A 19,213-nucleotide genomic window follows, 5' to 3' on the forward strand; every position below is an offset into this window, starting at 1 on the left:
TGTGCGATAAATGAGATATACTGTTTTTCATTAAATTAGCCTGAATAATACAGCGACTATTTAGTACTGATGAGATGAGGAGAAAAGGCAAGGACATCTCTGGGTTGTGTCTTTTTCAGCTGGTTGTTACCTAAAGGCACACATGTTAGGATGCAGGAGGGTTGAAATGGAGAGAGCTCTTGTGAACATGCTCTCCTCTCCTCTTTCATGTGAGTGCCAATACCCCAAAGCCCTGAAGGCTGGAAAGAGTAATGCATGGAATTAATGTGCTCTGTAATGGCCTACCTCTTGTAGTCTGAATGCATTTTTCCTGATCATGCGAATAAAAGATTTTCAGGTGATGCAGGGTGTACTGAAAGCAAAATCATTTTTTGAAACTAGAAGCACGTAAACATATGTATAGTTGCAATCAGTAAATGAGAGCACAATGTGAGATGCTGATTGTGAATGCTTGACTTGTTTGAGAGAGGGTTATTAGCTAAACTTTTAGCTTCGCTTTAGCTTCTTAGCTAAAGCGAATTAGGGGTTCAGAGTTCTCCATATCAGCCTGATTTTTTTGGAATGGTACATTTGATAGGGTGTTGTGGTGATTCGAAAATGACAATTGGATTTAATCAATAAATATTTATAATTTTTGTTGACAACCAATGCATTTTTGATATTTGTTGAGATCTCCATGTCAATCTCCAATCTCCTTTTTTAAAGTTTCCTCAAGGTTTATTGACATTCATGTCTCTGAAAGTCAGTCTGCCTTCTCATTTGCCATTTACGCTAATGTGTTTTCTTTTTAAAACTGTTCAGTTATGGTTATGCCTGCTGTCCACACAACTCTTTTAGTGTATTTGATCTACAAAAAAAGATGTGTTTTGAGAATACTAAAGACCCCATTTTAGTTTGGAAATACTGGTGTTCCATTTCAGTGGACATTTTTTGTAATGGCCATCTGTAATCACTCTCTGACTGGTCTTCTGAACTATTCTGTATCGTTCCCTCTGGATGAGAAAGGTTTTCATTGTAAAAGTGTATTTTAAAAACAAAAAAATACAGTAGTAAATAACACCTCAGTGACTGTGTTGTAGGTTAATAAAGTTTCAAGACACCCTCGAGTACTTTTTTGAAATTGTATCAGATTTGTGTGTGTTGAGCATCAGTCAACACAACATTAACACCTGTCACTTTTAATTGTGGGGGAAAACTGGATAATTTTGAGCATTTGTCAGCTAATTTCATCTTCCGGGTTTAAAATAATTTTTGGGGCGGAATCAAAATCAATGACGCAGCATGAATCCCCTATTAAAGTGATGAAGTGGTAAAGCATCAGTTTCTCATTATTATTCATAGTGGAGTTTTCTTATCTTATGAGAAGACCCTGCTTCTTAATTATTTATGATAGCACATGCTTTCCAAAGGCAAGCCAGACCTGCCAAAGCTGTGAGACCCAATGACTGGGCGAGACTTCCATGAAATTGGTTTCCATGATCCAGATTGTTGCATGTTTTTCCCTGGGATGCAGTCAGGGCGGATACAGCAAAGCTGTTGGTTTGCAGCAAGCATTTTTGTTGGGAGAGCTGTATGAGAATTGGAGAATGGCGGACTTTGACTTTATCAGTTGAGTTTGTTACCATTCAGACACATCGCCTATATCTGTGCTGCTGTGGTTACCGGCAAGGCTAAAGGTTAAAATAGATAAGGCAAGAGACCTGCTGAATTGCTATCAACTGTGTCTACATTCAGACCCAGGGATTGAGAAGTAGAGGAGTCCTTCTCATTTATAGTGTTTATATAGATATAATTATCTTCATAATGATATAACAAATTGTGTATATGAAATTACAAACAACAAATGTTAAAATAAAAATCTTACTTACTGTTTATTTCTTTGCATTTTAACTTTGTAAACTATAAAATCATGCGTCTCCTCACAGTTTGTGTCTCATTTTGTGAGCCAACTGATTGTTCGCTCCCCTCTTTTTCCCCTGCACTGCCGGCCCACCTCGCAACGCTCCACACCCTTCATAAAGCTTTTTTTTTAAACTAAGATGTACACTTGAACTGAAATAGGAAGGTTTCATGGCCATTCAAAGTTGGTAAGCAAAATTGCATCGCTTTTTTTTCATGCACTGTAAAAAAAATCAGGTTCCATGTTTTGCAGTTCACATACTGTTTTCTGGTTATTTACGGTTGTGAACTGCATTATGGGAGTTTTAATCTGTGCTCTGTTGACTTTTAATGTTGAAATTCAACACAGCAGATTAAAAAAAGTGACTTTTATAGGGATTTTAATAGTTTGAGACAAGATTAAAATATTATCAAACAGCTGAAATTAAATACTTTATCTTTGCATTTTAATTTTTTAACAAACATTATTTCAGTTCTTATAGTTTTAGTGAATTATAATAAAGCCAGTTTAAACTATTAATTAAAGATTTAAAATTGTTGGGTTTAATATAAAACCCTAACTTGACATTTTTACTATAAAAAGCATTGTTGACATCAAAATGAAACAAATTTTAACTTACAAACAGTCTATGTCCCAATCCCAATTCTATTTTTTAGAGTTTGTTTCTGTAAGCATAACGGTAAAACACGATCATGGTAATGAATGTATTAAAACATGTGCTTGTTTGCTGTAAAAATTCGTAATAATGACAAAAAATAATAATTTGTGGGTGCTGCGATTCTGCTGTTGGTGTATTCTGGAAAATTTTTTACCCCTTGGTTTCGAGTGTGGTCCTGAAAAATCTTTGTTTGATGGACTATTCACCCCTTCCCCTTGTCCCTACCCCTTCACGGGTAAGGGGAAGGGCTAAGGGGTAGAAATGGGATTGGGCCTACATGTATCCAATTTTAGTTAGGACTAGTTCACTAATGCTACAGACTTAATTTGAGTTTTGAGACTAGCATTCTTCTTACATGCATTTCACAAATTTGGCATAGCACTTTTCATTCAGGTCTCAGTTTTAATCATTTCTATGTTAATAGATTGGTTAACATGAACTAACTGAGCCTTATATTTTAACTATGCAACTGTACATTTTAATGTTGGTTAATAAAATTATGATTGCTTATGTTAGTTCACACAAAAATTAACAAATGTTTTAGTATCATATCTCAATGTTAGTAATGTGGTTGTGGAATATTACCAAAATTGCACAGGAAAAAAACAGTATGTCATTGGCATCGAATGCCAGCTCAACAAGGACTGCTGATCTGATATTATGCTGCTGTAGCAAATGAGCCAATAACAGAGGAACGTCAAGTCCTGTCACTCAAATGAGCAACTAAAATAAGTCACAGTGATGAGTCAGAAACAATGAGTCACCTACAGCACATCTGACCAAAACCACTGGCTCTTTTTCCTCTGCGGTGCTTACTACGAACCACACATGGGAGAGCTCCAGAAAAAGGCTGAAAACGGCTCAACTGGATTCTTTAATAAAACATTTTTGTTCAGTCATACTTTTCTAGCACAGAGCCCTGAAAAAAATATGATAATTTATTACCGAAATTGGTGTCAGCGAACATGTGCTTTTATAAACCAGGTTAACCTTCCACCACCCACTTCACTTCTCCACTGTCTAACTTTAGGAACAGCTGAGAGTGTTTGACTTCAAATCTAACTCATATAATCTCATTTTATCTAATCAAGAGCACTTAATGTGCAAAACGATTAAATCCCTTACGCTAATAAAATAAGCATTAGCATCCCTTAATAATTGCCCCTCATGTTAGCATTTAACTCTGAAAACAAGATAATCATGATTAACAAAATAATCAAGCTCGTAATTATTACCCATGCTCAAGAAGCAACAACACTGTCTAACGTCACAAAGAACAGTTATTCCTTTCTCATCTTTTCAGACTTGTAGCTAAAAAAAACTGCACTGGCAAATGCATATGATCGTCCTAATGTACTGCTTTATTTATAAACTGAACACAGACATTTAATTGAGAAGTCTGCTTATTTGATAGTAAGTTTACAACCATCAAATGTCAAAATACTTTTTAATTTTCTACACTGCTCTGATTGGTCAGATAGCGCAGTTTGTTATTGTTGGTCAACAGCTTAGCAGGTCTGAACTGTCAATTTTAACCATCGCAGGTTTATTGAAAATACGTGCCTTGGAATACATTTTTGGTAAATGTACCTTATTATCTAAACGTTTCGTTGGACGTTTCAGATAAGAAATCCACTAGAGGGTCTTGTTGACGTTTTTGCAAATCTGAAATATGGCACTTAGGGTAAGTTTTGTTATGTGTGCCAGCTACTAGGGTTGTCACAATACTGAAATTCGATATCAATTGGTACTTAAATTTTTACGTCTATTTCCCATGAGTGCTGTTGAGCACGTTCTTAAACAGCGCTGATTCGCCATTGTGTTCACATGCTCAACAGAAATGACTGTGACTGGCCATGACGGTCATCAGTTCACTGGAGCATTTTTAAACTCTTGTCGATAAGCTGGTTTGTCTATAAGCTGACATACAAGCGATCCGCTGATGAATCGCGACTTTAAAACGATCCAATGTCCCTGTAACTGTGTTTACACTCAGAAAACTGCGTTGAGTTTGGTGAACTGATTACCTTCACAGCCAATCACAGTCATTTTTGTTGAGCACATGAACCCAATTACAAATCAGCGTGCTCAACAGCGCTCAAATGTAAGTGGGAAATTGATTATTTTAAAATGTGAGTATCGATTGGTACTGAATTCCAGTATCTTAAAAACCATACCAGCTACACGTCCTTATTGTGAAGGTCTACAAGAAGGCAAAGTTTGTCATACAAACTTGCTAAGGACTGACCTAAGCGCAACCTCTTTATTCATCAGGGGTCGCCACAACAGAATGAAACACCAACTATTCCAGCATTTGTTTTACACAGCTGATGCCCTTCCAGCTGCAACTCAGTACTGGAAAGCCACATAGTTTCACCTTTTTTAACACTGCTTTTATCTCTTTTGTGGAACCGTGCTTCACCAAACTCAAACCTGAGTGCTGTGATACTACTTTCGTCAAACGACTAGTGCTCTGAATCTTCACCTAAAATGTCTTATCTCTCTGGATTTCAACATTCTTCTAAATATTTGGGATAATGCAAGTACAGAAATCAGCTAAATAAATAAGGCTGGTCTAGTAGCTTTTGGACGTTTTAATGAAAAAGTCTTACATAATCTGTATTTAATTAAATCTGTTACAAATCTGCATAGATTAGTATGAAAATTACTCTGGAATTTCAATAAAAAAAATAACTTTAGTCCTAAAATGTTTTAAACATTACAATAATCAAAAAAGCTAATGTAACTCAAATATATAATTAATTAACATTATTATTTTCTGTGCATGTCTAGGCTGCAAATGTAAATACTTTTTAAGCTCTTGTGTACCCAGCAAACACACAACGTAATAAGACATTAATATAAGGTTAGATTTAGGTTGCCAGAGATTAAGGATAATGTTATTTAAATGTCCAATAACAATGTGAAATGACGTTGATACTTTTTTGATATTAGTCTGTGTTTGAAAGTGACCAAAAATTCCAGCGTCGAGCCAACATCTTAAACTAACGTCATATTGACGTCAAATACTGACATTTATACATATTCATGTCAACCTGATTTTCATTTCCAAATAAAATGCAACGACCCACAACGTTGGAGTCCAATGTCAACTAACCAGCATAATCTGAATCACCTATTCCAACAATTTAGCTTTCATTGTAACACAAAGTTCACATTAGAAGCTTAGTAGCAACTAATATGGAGTTAACCTTATGCCTAAATTGCCTCCTCCTATATTCCTAAAGCAGGACCTAGTTAGCAGGTCACAAGCTCCAAGAATAGTATCACAATCACATTAATTGATGTTTACCTTTATTTAAGCAATAAGCTGCCTTCGAATCATCAAAAAAGTAGGGTTGAGAAATCTGTTTAAATATTGATGCAGTGCAAATATGTAAATAATAAATATTCAGAATCTGTATCTAAAATTAATCAGTGGCAATAAATAAATACTGAACATAATGGGAATAAAATTATATCTAGGTTATTGTAGAGGAGAAGCTGCACTGTTTATTTTGCTATCGCAGATATTAATAATTCATTCTTAGTATTATCTCATAAATTGCAAACAAGTAACATTATCAAAAGCAGAGGAATTTGCAATATTAAATGTTTGTAAGGAACCTATTTTTACTTTTCAAATAATTAATTTATATGTAAAACAAATGGCCCTTTGAGTTGAAATGCAATGGGGAAAAAAAGAAAAGGCAACAGAGTGGTCTGCAAAGGACAAATAAAGGGGAAAACAATGGAAAACTGAGGTTTGAAAGGTGTTCTGAAAATCCAGATTTGAAATTGAGTAATTCGCTTCCTTGGTTATCAAACAGGTTTCTTTTCTAGATAGTTGGAGTTAATAGTTTTTTTTTATTTTATTTATAGAGCATCTACCTTTTTAAGCTAAACATTTAGCATAGGCTTAAATAGCAATGTTAAAGTTAAATCAAAGAAAACCGACCTCATAAACTATGACAAGAATTATCTGTATGATCTATGTATTTACTGTACTAAATGTGTAAATGTAAATGTGAATTGGAAACAGTCCTTTCAACAGCCCTGCATTTTGATTGGATATGCCAGACATGTATTTTCATCCCAACATAGTCATTACTCATACACCAGGTAGAGGATGCTTAAAACATATCAACAGGTAATAACAAATTGCTTGCACATCCTATTTGAGAAAATTAAGAACTAAACTACTTGACACTTTCTTCAAATTTGTCAAATTCTCTTAACTCTTATGTCAATAAACTTAGATGGGTATTGCCAAAAGTTACTGACACGGTCAGGTTTCTTTAGTTATTGTGTATTGCTTATTCAAACAATGGCGGACAGAATTTAAAAACTGCCTCTGTCAGCAAGATGGCTATTAGCACTCAGTGTAGACAGACACTCAGTTATCAAACACTGCATGTTCAGATTATTTAAATTTGCCATTTTAAACAGTCTATCCAACATCATTACTAATCAGAAACCTCTGTAAATATTTAGTTTGTTCATTGAGTTTGATTAAATGGAGTATAAATGTGCAACCACAACTAGAATGTAACTTGCACACAATTGGTCCAAACAGCTCCAGTTTCCCATAAGCTACATGGGTAATCAAATGAAGACTTATGACATTAAAATGTTAGTATATAAAAAATTTAAAACCAGCTCATAAATATGTATTTTAACATTATATTTGACTTTACATTCTAGGAAAAATGAATCCAGTATGATGCCAAAAATCAGTCACATATTTCCAACGAGCTTGGATTAAAAAAAATGTTTCAGATAAAACACTTATTGTTTAATGAGTAGCCATTCATCAGTTATCAACTCAAACGATAAAATAAAATGTTATTTGCTCAAAATACATCAATATCATCCTCATGGCAAATTAAACATATAGATACTATAACAGGTTTCTTGGATTAAATATCCACTCTTTAAAAATCTGAAGAAGCCACCAAAAGCCAAAGCACCTCTCTGACAGTTAGGATTTGGCTTCAAGTTTCACAACAAAGCCTGTTTGTGCAGTTTTAACGACGTCATTGTTGCCCACAAAATATCACTTGCTAACTCTAACAGATGGCCCAGATTCCTCCCACTTTCCTCCTCTTATGACTATACAGTGACTGTGTCTCTTGCACTGCCTCTCTCAGCTTGCATTCATCAAAACCACCGAGCCAAGACCCTACTTCTTCCTCCCCGTGCGAGGAAAATTAAATTCACCTGTCCTGAGAGTAATTTCACCTTTCACAGAGTGAAAGACAGACACAATTAGCGCCTGCACATGCATCACATCAGCGGTCTTTCAACTGAACCTGGTGCACCCCAGCAACACCTTAACCTTGTTAAATCACACTCTTAAATGGAAAATTGTATTCCAAGTTTAAGACAGGCCACGTTGGGTAATAACCAGCAGTCCAGATCTGTAAGAGTGAAGATGTGGTTATATTTGCAGGAATAAAACTCATCTATGTCGCAGCGGTCAAACTGCACTATTCACGACACAGACTTCTGTTTGTACACATGCAGTGAGGCAGACTGGAAACGCAAACTCATGCGACAAGTTTCAAATGTCGCCGCTTTGTTTGACAGTTCAAACTTGGTGGCCTGCAAAATCACATCACGTGATGGTGTTAGAGCAATAAAAGATCAAAACATCACCTCTCTGTACAGAAATTTACAATAAAGAGCAATCGCTTACTTTTTTTAATGTCTAATCATCTTGTTTAATCCCTCCCCTTTTCACAGCACTGTACAGCAGAATTTTGCATGCTCAAACTCTATTGTAACTGAAGCTAATTTCTTATCTGGTGATGATGGAAGTGGTAAACTCTCAGAAAACCTATGAATTTGTATAGAAATTTATTTATAGTAGTAGTATTAGCAAATATTATATAATTAATATTATGAACAATTATAAAGATAATAATATTCATTATTTATAAATACATATAATACATTTGGGATTTTTTAAAGTTACTTAGTTAAATGAATTATTTGCCGTAGCAGCCATTCAAATGTATTTGTTTTAATTATATTATTTAAATATAAATAAGTAAAAATAATCAAATCAAATATTAAATAAAAAATAAAAATCATATTACTCATAATATAAATATTTGTGATAAATTATTAAGCAGTCCTTATTAAATTCTTAATATATTGTTTAAATTAATTGTAAGAAATAGTAAACAAAGAACTTGTGATAAATTGTGTTATAAATTATTGTTAGTAAGTTAACATAAATTGTTTGTTGTTGTTATAATCACTGACATTAATTAGTTTTGTATAATTGTTATAATTATATTATATTTAATAAATATTATGAAAAATCCTAATAATAATAATATTTATTATTTCTAAATATATACAATTAATTGGGATATTTTAAGTTACTAGTTTAAATGATGGATTATTGTTTGCCATAGCAACCATTCAAATTTATTTGTATCATTGATTTTAATAATTGTTATTTTTAATAATAAAAATCTAATCAAATATTAAACAATTAAAAATCATAGTAGTCATAATATGAATAATAATATGTGATAAATTGTTATGCAATTCTTATTAAATCCTTAATAAATTGTTTCAATTAATTGTTAGCAATAATAAACAAAAAACTGCTAATAAATTGTGTTATAAATTATTGTTATTAATAGTTCACACATAAATTGTTTGCTGTTATAATCATTATTCGTAGCATTGATCAGTTTTATATAATTATATAATTAATAGAATTCTATATTGTATAATCAATTTTAAGAAAAATCATGATGATAATATGTATTATATTATTATTATACAAATAATTAATTGGGATTTATGTTACTAATTTAAATAAGGCTTATTGTTTGCCGTAGCAACAAGTCAAATTTCTTCTTATTATGAATATTAAAATTTTACTAATTGTTATAATTAATAATAATAGAAATCAAACCAAATATTAAACACTTAATTAAAAGTCATAGTAGTCTTAGTATATATAATAATTTGTGATACATTGTTATGCAATCCATATTAAATCCTTGGTAAATTGTTTAAATTAATTGTTAGTAAGAGTAAAAATAAATTGTCAATAAACTTTTATAATTTATTGTTAGTAATAGTTAACATTTAAATAGTTTTTGTAGTGATTATCATTACAATTAGTATTAATTCGTTTGTACAAATATTTGTACCTAAAGGTTCCATTACCTAAAATGTACATATTCCTAATTAGATAAACGGGTACTAATTTCAAGATGCTGTAAAGCACTTTTTAGTCAGCCCTGTGCTGTGGCTGTTTTAATAATGCTATATAAATAAAGCACACTTAAAACATTTGTACCTAGCATGTACATATTAAGGCTTGAAGTGTGCATTCAAACAACATTTCAAATAGAAGCATACAGTAGATCAGTTCAAATGATAAATGTTTATTATTGTTAATAGTATAATAGCATGTCATGTATTATCTATAGTATTTTAAACAGATCATATAAGATCTGCTGTACTTTAAGTGTGAGAGCACCTTCAGTTTTAGTACAACAGCTGTTGGAGGTGAGTCTTCTTAACACTGAAGAGACCAATCAGAGGTCAGTGCAAGATCTGCAACCAAAACAGTGGATACACACGAGAGCAGAGGTGAGACGACACCAACCCACCTTTTCCACCTGCTACACTTATTCACGGGCACCTTAATCCTCGGATGCAGTCAAAGCCGGGCATCCTCATGTCAGAGCACATCTATAGTGGATTAAAATAGGACAGCTAATTAGCATTTACCTCGACAGGATCACGGCTGAATGTTGGGATTCTAGCTTTGGTAATGCGTGTAATTGTCTGTTGAATAATGCCGACCCACGCTCCTTGTATCTGACTTGGCTCACTCACTCATGAAAAGACACTCATGAGTTGATAAGCGGGATGCTGCAGCTTAAGCCTTTTCAAGAAACACTAATGCCAAGTGCTGCTGTGGATCCCCCTTACTGTGTGAAAAGCAGTTTATTAAAACTCCCTCTGGAGTACCATTGGTGCAATTAGCATTGAACTTTGATCTGAAGGGGGCATATAATGAAAATATGAACTTTGTTATGATTGGATCCACAATACATATAGTTTAAGTCAAAATTACTTGCCCCCTGTGAATTATTATTTTTATTCTTTTATATTTCTCAAATTATGATTAACAGAGCAAGGGATTTTGTAAAGTATTTCTGATAATACTTTTTCTTATTATTTGATTTATTAAGGCTAAAATAAACGCAATTTTTAATTTTTTAATACCATTTTAAGGTCAATAATATTAGCCTCCTTAAGCAATATTTGTTTTGGATTGTCTACAGAACAAACCACTGTTATACAATGACTTGCATAATTACCCTAACATGCCTAATTAAACTAATTAATTTAGTTAAACCTTAAAATAGCACTTTAGGCTGAATATTAATGTCTTAAAAAATATCTAGTCAAATATTATGTACTGTCATCATGGCAAAGATAAAAGAAATCACTTATTAGAAATTAGTTATTAAGGCTGCATTTACAATAATACATTTTAGTTTTAAAACGCATAAGTTTTGCTAAGGTTGCGCCTTCAGTCCACACTGCCCCTGAGTTTTCCAGCCCTGAAAACAAAGCGTTTTTAAAATGTTGAAAAAGATCATCTTGGTTTTAAAAAGCTGCATGTCAGTGTGGATGGGGGAATTTTTTTGGGAAGGTGGGAAGATTTTTTTTTTTATATTAGCACCTAAACAAAACTTTTGAGGCATCATGTAGCAACATATTTATATGACCCTCATCTTCAGTGTATGCATATTTTTAACAAACGAAGCCTATATCATAACTGCCTCCTTTCACTTTCATTAAAGAAATGAAACCCTGTCTTTTGATGAAAATCAGTTTTAATAATTAATAATGGCCATTATAAAAATATAACATACAATATGTTTTTACAATTCAGGAAAGTAAGACAAGAAACCAGTGAATGTGCAGAATCAGTGTACGTGGTCACATTAATTAATATATTAACTTATCTTTGCGCTCAGCCAAAACACATTACCAGTGTTGCCAACAAGTGATTCAAAAGACCAACGAATCGTTAGATATTCAATCAATTGTTTTGTATGTCAAAATGCAGAGCAGTGCAAATAAAACAATATCTCAGAAACAACAGCATGTTGTGTTGTTGAGAAAAAAAATATTTTGGGCTCTATTTTGACAGTCCGAAAGCGTAGGGCGCAAACGCATTCAGGGTGTGTCATAATTCATATTTTCTAATATAAGGACAGGAAAATCCGCTTTGCGCCATGGCGCATGATCTAAAAGTGTTGAGTTTATTTTCTTAATGAGTTATAGGTGTGTTTTGAGAATAAACCAATCAGAGTCTCATCTCCCATTTCCTTTAAGAGCCAGCTGCGTCGCGCCAAAAGCGCATTTTCTATTTACATGACGTAAAGTAAGTTCCCTTTCGCTCTCGTGGATAAGGAAACCTTGTACGCACAGACATCAAATAGCCTATAAATAATTAATTTCATTTGTTAAGCGCAAAGATTTGTTTCAAAACTATTTCTAAATTCAGTTCTAATTTCCAGCAAACGAATAAATGAACAATAATAACAAAGTGAGGTCAAAATACTGAGATATTTCCAAATACACCTACTATGCCCCATATGGACAGGTGGACAAATTTAAGCTTGTTTTTAATAAAACAAATATAAATATGGATATAATAAATAATACTGATAATAATAATAATAATAACATTATACAAAAGCAAATTGAATGAGCTGAAAAAAATCGACAATATTGAGTTGAGATGGAGGATTCAAGGCAATGGTTTTTAAATTCATGTAGGCTAGAAAATAATATGTTTTGTAATATTTTAATTCTTTATATTTATATCATATATATATATATATATATATTCTTATTATATCCTATATATGAGCAAATCCATGAAAATGTCAACCTTGCCATGAAAAGAAAAATGTTTTCACCAAAATAGCGAAACCGTTTCTACATTTTTTGCGCAGGCAAGTGTTTTACAGTAGTTTAAAAATACCTAAAAATGTCTCTGTCAATGTTTTTAAACTATTATATTTGATTTACCAAAGTCAAACAAATGGCAATTTCACATCCGTCACATCCATAACGAAAAAGTGTCACATCCATAACACAGCTTTTCCCTCAAAAATGCAAAAATGTCAAAATAAAATAAAATCAATCAGTTTTGTTCTATAAAGAGCCAACTCTTATCCTTTTGTTGAGCATTATTTATTTTGGGTTGTGCAGTTTAATTCACAGAATTTCTACGAAAAATGTTGTATACTGTAAACTTGCAGACTTTTTTTGTCACATCCATAACGCTTGTTTATTTTCCTCATTTAAAGTATAAAAATGTTCACAGATTAAATTTTTTTGATCCCATAACTCTATGGTTAGTTGTTTTGGAAAATATAAACAGATGATTCAATATAATGTTAACGTATACTTTCTCTGCGAATTTATGTTTTGAATTTTTACTGCAAATGTCACATCCATAACGCTGGAATCAGCCATATACTTAATTTTTTTATTCTTTTTCATACGTAAAGATATTTGCGTATTGCTCTACATCTTTGGTGTATTAAGCAGCATGTAAGCGAGGCGCACTCTGCGCCGGACAATAGACCGGCTTTGTTCTGGTCTAAAGAAAAGACTATTACAGTTTCTCAAAATAGCAACACGCCAGCAATGCGCCAAAACACGCCTGCTGTTTTAGACTACAACGCCTATGGGCGCAAATGCATTTGCTATTTAAACAGCTTGGCGCAAAATGTCAAAACGACTCTTGCACCGTGCTTAAACTAGCAAATAACATTTGCGTCACGCCTTGCGCCACATTGCGCCGGGTGTATGATAGGGCCCGTTGTTTATTAAATGAATACTTTGTTTTCCTAACGAATATCACATCTTTACATTTGTGGCCACAGCAGTGACATAAAAAAACTGTCTATCTGGAGTAGCAACATGCAGCAGTACCAAGAGGACAATAAAAAGAATAATATAGAGGACAATATAAAGAATTTATTATGCTACTGGCCTTTTCTGACATTTTGACTGCATGTGATTCACTTGTTTTGTTGTTTCTGGACTTTCAGAATAGCTGGAAAAGGTTCTTTCTTCTGGCAAGCAGCAGCTTGTTTGCATTTAAATAGACAGAAAAATATTTATGTTTTTGATCACACTCAAACTTATATATTAAGCTGAAACTTCACATACATATTCTGGAGACATTTGACATCTTTTGAGAAAATAGCAAAACATGTCCCCCTTAAGGTAATCATATACATTTTCTGAACTTTGCAAAAACAACTTTTAGCCAAAAATAAGCATCAGTATAGAAGAGCATCCTTATAGCTAAGTGTACTGATTCACCATGATTAAAGGTTTCAGTCCAAAAGCACAGCACAGGCGCAGAGTTTAACACAGACGTGCATATGAAATATACATGATCTATTTTCCTCAGAAGGCTTTGACTGTTACAGCTCCATGGATAACTTACAAGTTCTAGACACTTTTAACAGTTCTGTCTAAAATAAACTTAGGTGCACTTACAAAATCATTTGCTAATAATGTCATACTCTGTGAGCTGATTTTAAAATGCTGTCAGTGTGAAAAAAATGTACAATTTGTATATTACACGAGTTTAATTTTAGTTTTTTGTCAGACCTTATATTAAGGTTGCATTAATGATAATTTATTTACTAACATGAATTAAGAATTAGCAATATTTGTACAGCATTTATTGATCATAGTGCAACATCTGCTAATACATTATTTAAATAAAAATGAATGCTTGTTAACATTAGTTAATGTACCGTGAGTTAACATGAACTAACAGCAAACAAATGTATTTTCATGACTTGTTCGTGTTAGTAAATGCAATAACTTACATTAAATTATACAACCTTTTGTAAAATGTTACTAATTTCTCATGTTTAATTTGGTAATTTGTTTTTTTATTTTAAACTCATTTTAGTACATTTGATACAGGTATTATTTTACCTTTCAGCTGTTTTAGTACATCACGTTAACAGGGTTTCTGCAGTTTTCAGCAAGTTGAATTTAAAACTACTTAAAACTTACTTTTTTTTCAAAAGCATTATGAATGAAATTTTAAACTCGTAAAGGGATAACGATTTTTCGATGGCTTAGTGGAAAAGATTTGTATTTTTCCTATCAATTTATTTATTTTTTTATAATTTAATAAATGTAATTATACAATAATAATAATTTAATAATTAAAAAATAATAGTTTAGTTAATTCTATTTTAAATGTTGTGTCAAAACAAGCAAGCTCTAGTTGTATCCATACACTTTATTCAACATAAACTTTCTTAAAATAAAAAGGTTTTTAAGGTTTTAAAAACTATAATAAACTAAATATATGCATAACAGCCTGTTCAGCTTCCACGGCAGTAAATACACAAAGAACTTTTAAAAAAGTGTTCTTGTAAGGAAAATAATGAAACCTTCTGGTGATTGGATGGGTGTTGGCCAGATTGGGTAGCTATACTTGAACAAAGAAACATTAAACATTAAGGCCTGTTTAGGCTTAAACCTCAAAGGACTTAGGACCTAAAAGACCTAAAACACAATATTACAGTAAATTTAAAACTTTAAGGCCTAAATTTTGTTTTTGAGATTCGTGACATTTTAAGATTTTAAGACCCCATGGATACCCTGAGGTAAATTCATTTTTCTTCTGACTTAATTTTATAAACTTTATTTCAGATATTTTAAATAGTTTGAATTATTTTTTTACATTTTAAATTTAATGTTTTAATATTATAATTTGGTTTTAGTTGTTTTAGAACTGTACATCAAGTAAAGCTAGTATTTATTTGGACACAGAATCCTTCTGCATAAATTTATTTTAAGAAAAAATGTATTAGTTTCATAGTTTTAGTTTGACAGTTTTAGTAAACTATAATTATCCTGGTATAGAACATCACTATGCAGTATTAATGAAGGCTTTGTACATTTGATAGTCCTTTTGGACAAAAGTGAGCTATACAGAGCTCAGTAAAATATACGGAGGGATTCATTCCCTCTGTAAAGCCTTCTTTTATTTAATCTCAGTCTCTCAGAGACTTTTCCTCTCACAAAGGGGCTTTACTGCATCTAAAACACTATTCTCATTAGAAATGTTCTCTCTGAGCCACTTCTCCACATTCAACAGTCTCAGAGCATAGAGATGCATTAAACATGGGCACTGGATCCCAATCTAAAGTGCATGGCATGCTGCTTTATGTCTGAATGGGTAACACTGCCCACAGGTCAAAAGTACTGAGGACAGAAGAGAGAGACGGCAGAAGAAGTGGCATGTCTCACAAGCCCCATCTGTTCCTTTAATGATATCCATTTATCACATTGCTGCTGCTCTCTGACTAATCCTAATATCTTAATAAACAGCTTTATGATAAGATAAAATAAAGGTCAGAATGCAGCCGGTCATTTGCTGAGCTTACATCTTGTAAGTATAGGACATTCAAAAAGACTGCACTTAAAAAAAAGAGCTCCTGACACCTTATACAAGTTCTCTTGAATTTGATCAAATATAGAAAGCCTTCACAGTGTGATTGTATCTGTTGCAATGAATGATTTACCCCACTAGGGGTGGAACTGCTGCTCCATAAAGCATAAAGTTGATACAAATGCTGTTCTCAGGTTATGACAGGGCATTAACCACATATGAAACGATCATTAAGTCTAAATTATTGCTTAAAAGTGATTAACACTCTTTTTTAAAGGTGGTCATTATGTAACTTACATATAGAGTAATACCTTTATTTTGATTCAACATCAGGTTTTATGATATGTACAACTAACAGAAAGTGCCACTGGTTGCATTAAAAATCACATTTTAAATGACCTTGCAGTGTTTTTCTTAACATACCATTTCATATGGTTTACATTTTTCACTTTTGTGGCAATTTTGTGGCAAAAACAGCATAGAACATCATGTTTATCATACAAAATGAAATCAATAAATTATTTATATTTCACATTTATTGATTTTCCCATATTTCAAATATACTAAGCAACTGTACTGTTGGTGTTATTCTTCCCCAGTCCAAGTTATAATTTTCACAATTCACAACAGGACTTCTAAAACTGCTTAAATATTCAGCTGCACAAATTACAGACGTTTTAAAGTCTGATCTAGTCCAAACTAACCCAACATGAAAGTCAAGCCCCTGTTAAGCCACATACATTTCACAAAAAAAATCTTTCATTAAATTGTTATCTTCTTTATAATCACTCAGTCATCAACTATAAAAAGATAACACAACATCTTGAAATACATAAAATATTTTCATCACACTCAAATATATGGTCACTTATTACTTTTGGTGTTATTTCTGACTCTTAATACCACAGGAAGTCTAAAACTGCTTAGATATTCTGCTACTGTACAACAAATTACAAACATTTTAATTTCTGGTCTATTCAGTGCAAACTAACCCATTTGAAAGTCAAGCCCCTGTTAAGCCACATATATTTTGCTAAAAAATAATTTAATTAAATTGTCATCTTCTTCATGATGAAAAAAACCCTCAGCCACCAACAATAACAAGCTAACAGAACATATTGAAATACAATGTTTTCATTTCGTTTAAAATATATGGTCACTTATCACTTTTGGTGTTATTTATGACCCCAACACCACAGGAAGTCTAAAACTGCTTAGATATTCTGCAACAACATATTAGCCTACAATCATTTTAAATTCTGATTGATTCAGTGCGAACAAACTCATATAAAAAGTTAAGCCCCTGCTAAGCCACGGCCACATCATTCACAGTCAGATGTGTGTCTGAAATATTCTAAAACATCCATTGAAGCAGTTCTCTCACACTACATTGACTTTCTACACTTAAACCACGTACATAATAATGATTGAAATAAACCAGATACAGAGCCCCACAGCTTTCCATAAAGTTCAGATTCTCTAAATAGATCTCACCCATTAGAGCATACCAAGCTTTCAATGCCTTAAGGGCAGCATGACACATGTAGGTTATATCTGTCCTTACTTTATGCCGGTTGACTCACCTATTATTTCTCTTTAAATACCCCAGATGTCAACAGCGTCCACAGAAAAAGACAGTTGACAACTTTAAGGCTTAAAACACAACACAGACCAGCGCAAAACGACGCTAGATTGTTTTGATGGGAAGATTGCACATGCACAGGTGCGATTCCCCTACATGATTCTTAACAAAGACCAAGTTGCTGACTGTATTTGAATTCCTCCGTAATAAATGAGCGTTCTTACCGTGCCTAGACGATTCAGAGTGTCATCTTCAACTTCTCCGCACGTTCACACATACTGTACATGTGTGTGTGGACAGCGACGGTAAATGAATGCTGCCCGGAGCGCGCACGAACGCGGTATGACGCCAAAAAAAAAGCTGTCTAGGTAGGCAGCTCACTAGATTGTCTGACGTCTTTTCCAGCCACGTTGACAGTCCCGTGGTAATAGAAACAAACAATAAGGATCCCGGCGCTGTTTCCTACATTGGCAGAAAGCTGGTTCGTGTTGTAGTTGTCGCGGCGCAGTCGGTTGTACGCAGCCGCTGCGTCCTCCCTCTCATGCCGATTGAGGATGTGAGCGCAGCCGCCGAGATGCTGGATCGCGGTGAGACCTGAAGCAGCCTAGAGCAGTCACCCAATGTGATGATGAGAAACACAGCGAATACTGAAAACAACAGGCTGTTAAATCTCAGCCAGTGACATAACAGCATACTTGCTGTTAATTACAATGGGGAGGCAAAAGAGCAATAGTAATTCAAAAAATGTTTAACAAACGCGTAAGGAGTAGAAAAAATAAGAATCGTAGTAAATGATGAGGCAAAACACGTAACATGTTTTAAACAGTTAATTTGAAACGTTTTAGCCAAAAAATATTTGAATGGATTTTTGAATTTAGCCTACTGCGTATGCTTTAAGGTATAATAAGTAATTAAAAATATATTTACATATATATATAGCCTATATATATATATATATATATATATATATATATATATATATATATATATATATATATATATATATATATATATATATAAATTTTACTGTATAAAGTCCGAATATTTATATCTGGTTTCTGCAATAACCAATCTACATTGTTCAACTTAATACACGCTATGTCCCACATAATTAAAGTAACAGAATGCAAAATATTTTCGGTTAAAATCTGAATGCGAAGCTTGTGCTAGGAAGTGACAAGTTAAAACCAGACAGACAATTATGGGATAAAAAAAAATATGGAGACAAGAAATTGGATGATATGTGGATACACTCACCGGCCACTTTTTTTTTTTTTTTTTTGGACTCCTATTGCCTTCAGAACTGCCTTAGATACAACAAGATACTAGAAATATTCCTCAGAGATATTGGCCCATATTGACATGATAACATCACACAGGTGCTGCAGATTTGTTAGCTGCACATCCATGATACGAATCTTCCATTCCACCACATCCCAAAGGTGTGGTCTTCTGCTGCTGTAGCCCATCCGCCTCAAGGTTGGACGTGTTGGGCATTCAGAGATGCTCTTCTGCATACATCGGTTGTAACGAGTGGCTATTTGAGTTACTGTTGCCTTTCTATCAGCTGGACCA

The 19,213-nt window shown here is 33.2% G+C and overlaps 1 protein-coding gene across 1 annotated transcript in view; it reads right to left on the minus strand.

Moving 5' to 3' along the window:
- The window catches only part of mgat4c (mgat4 family member C), a 211,078-nt gene extending 192,890 nt beyond the window's left edge, over positions 1-18,188 (minus strand). Inside the window, exon 1 of the mRNA XM_021473257.3 lies at positions 17,863-18,188. The gene's annotated coding sequence lies outside the window, so the exon portion shown is untranslated. The remainder of the gene's footprint in view (positions 1-17,862) is intronic.
- Between the last annotated feature and the right edge of the window lie 1,025 nt (positions 18,189-19,213).

Source organism: Danio rerio, chromosome 18 (assembly GCF_049306965.1).
Source record: "Danio rerio strain Tuebingen ecotype United States chromosome 18, GRCz12tu, whole genome shotgun sequence".
In the NCBI taxonomy this organism is placed as follows: domain Eukaryota; kingdom Metazoa; phylum Chordata; class Actinopteri; order Cypriniformes; family Danionidae; genus Danio; species Danio rerio.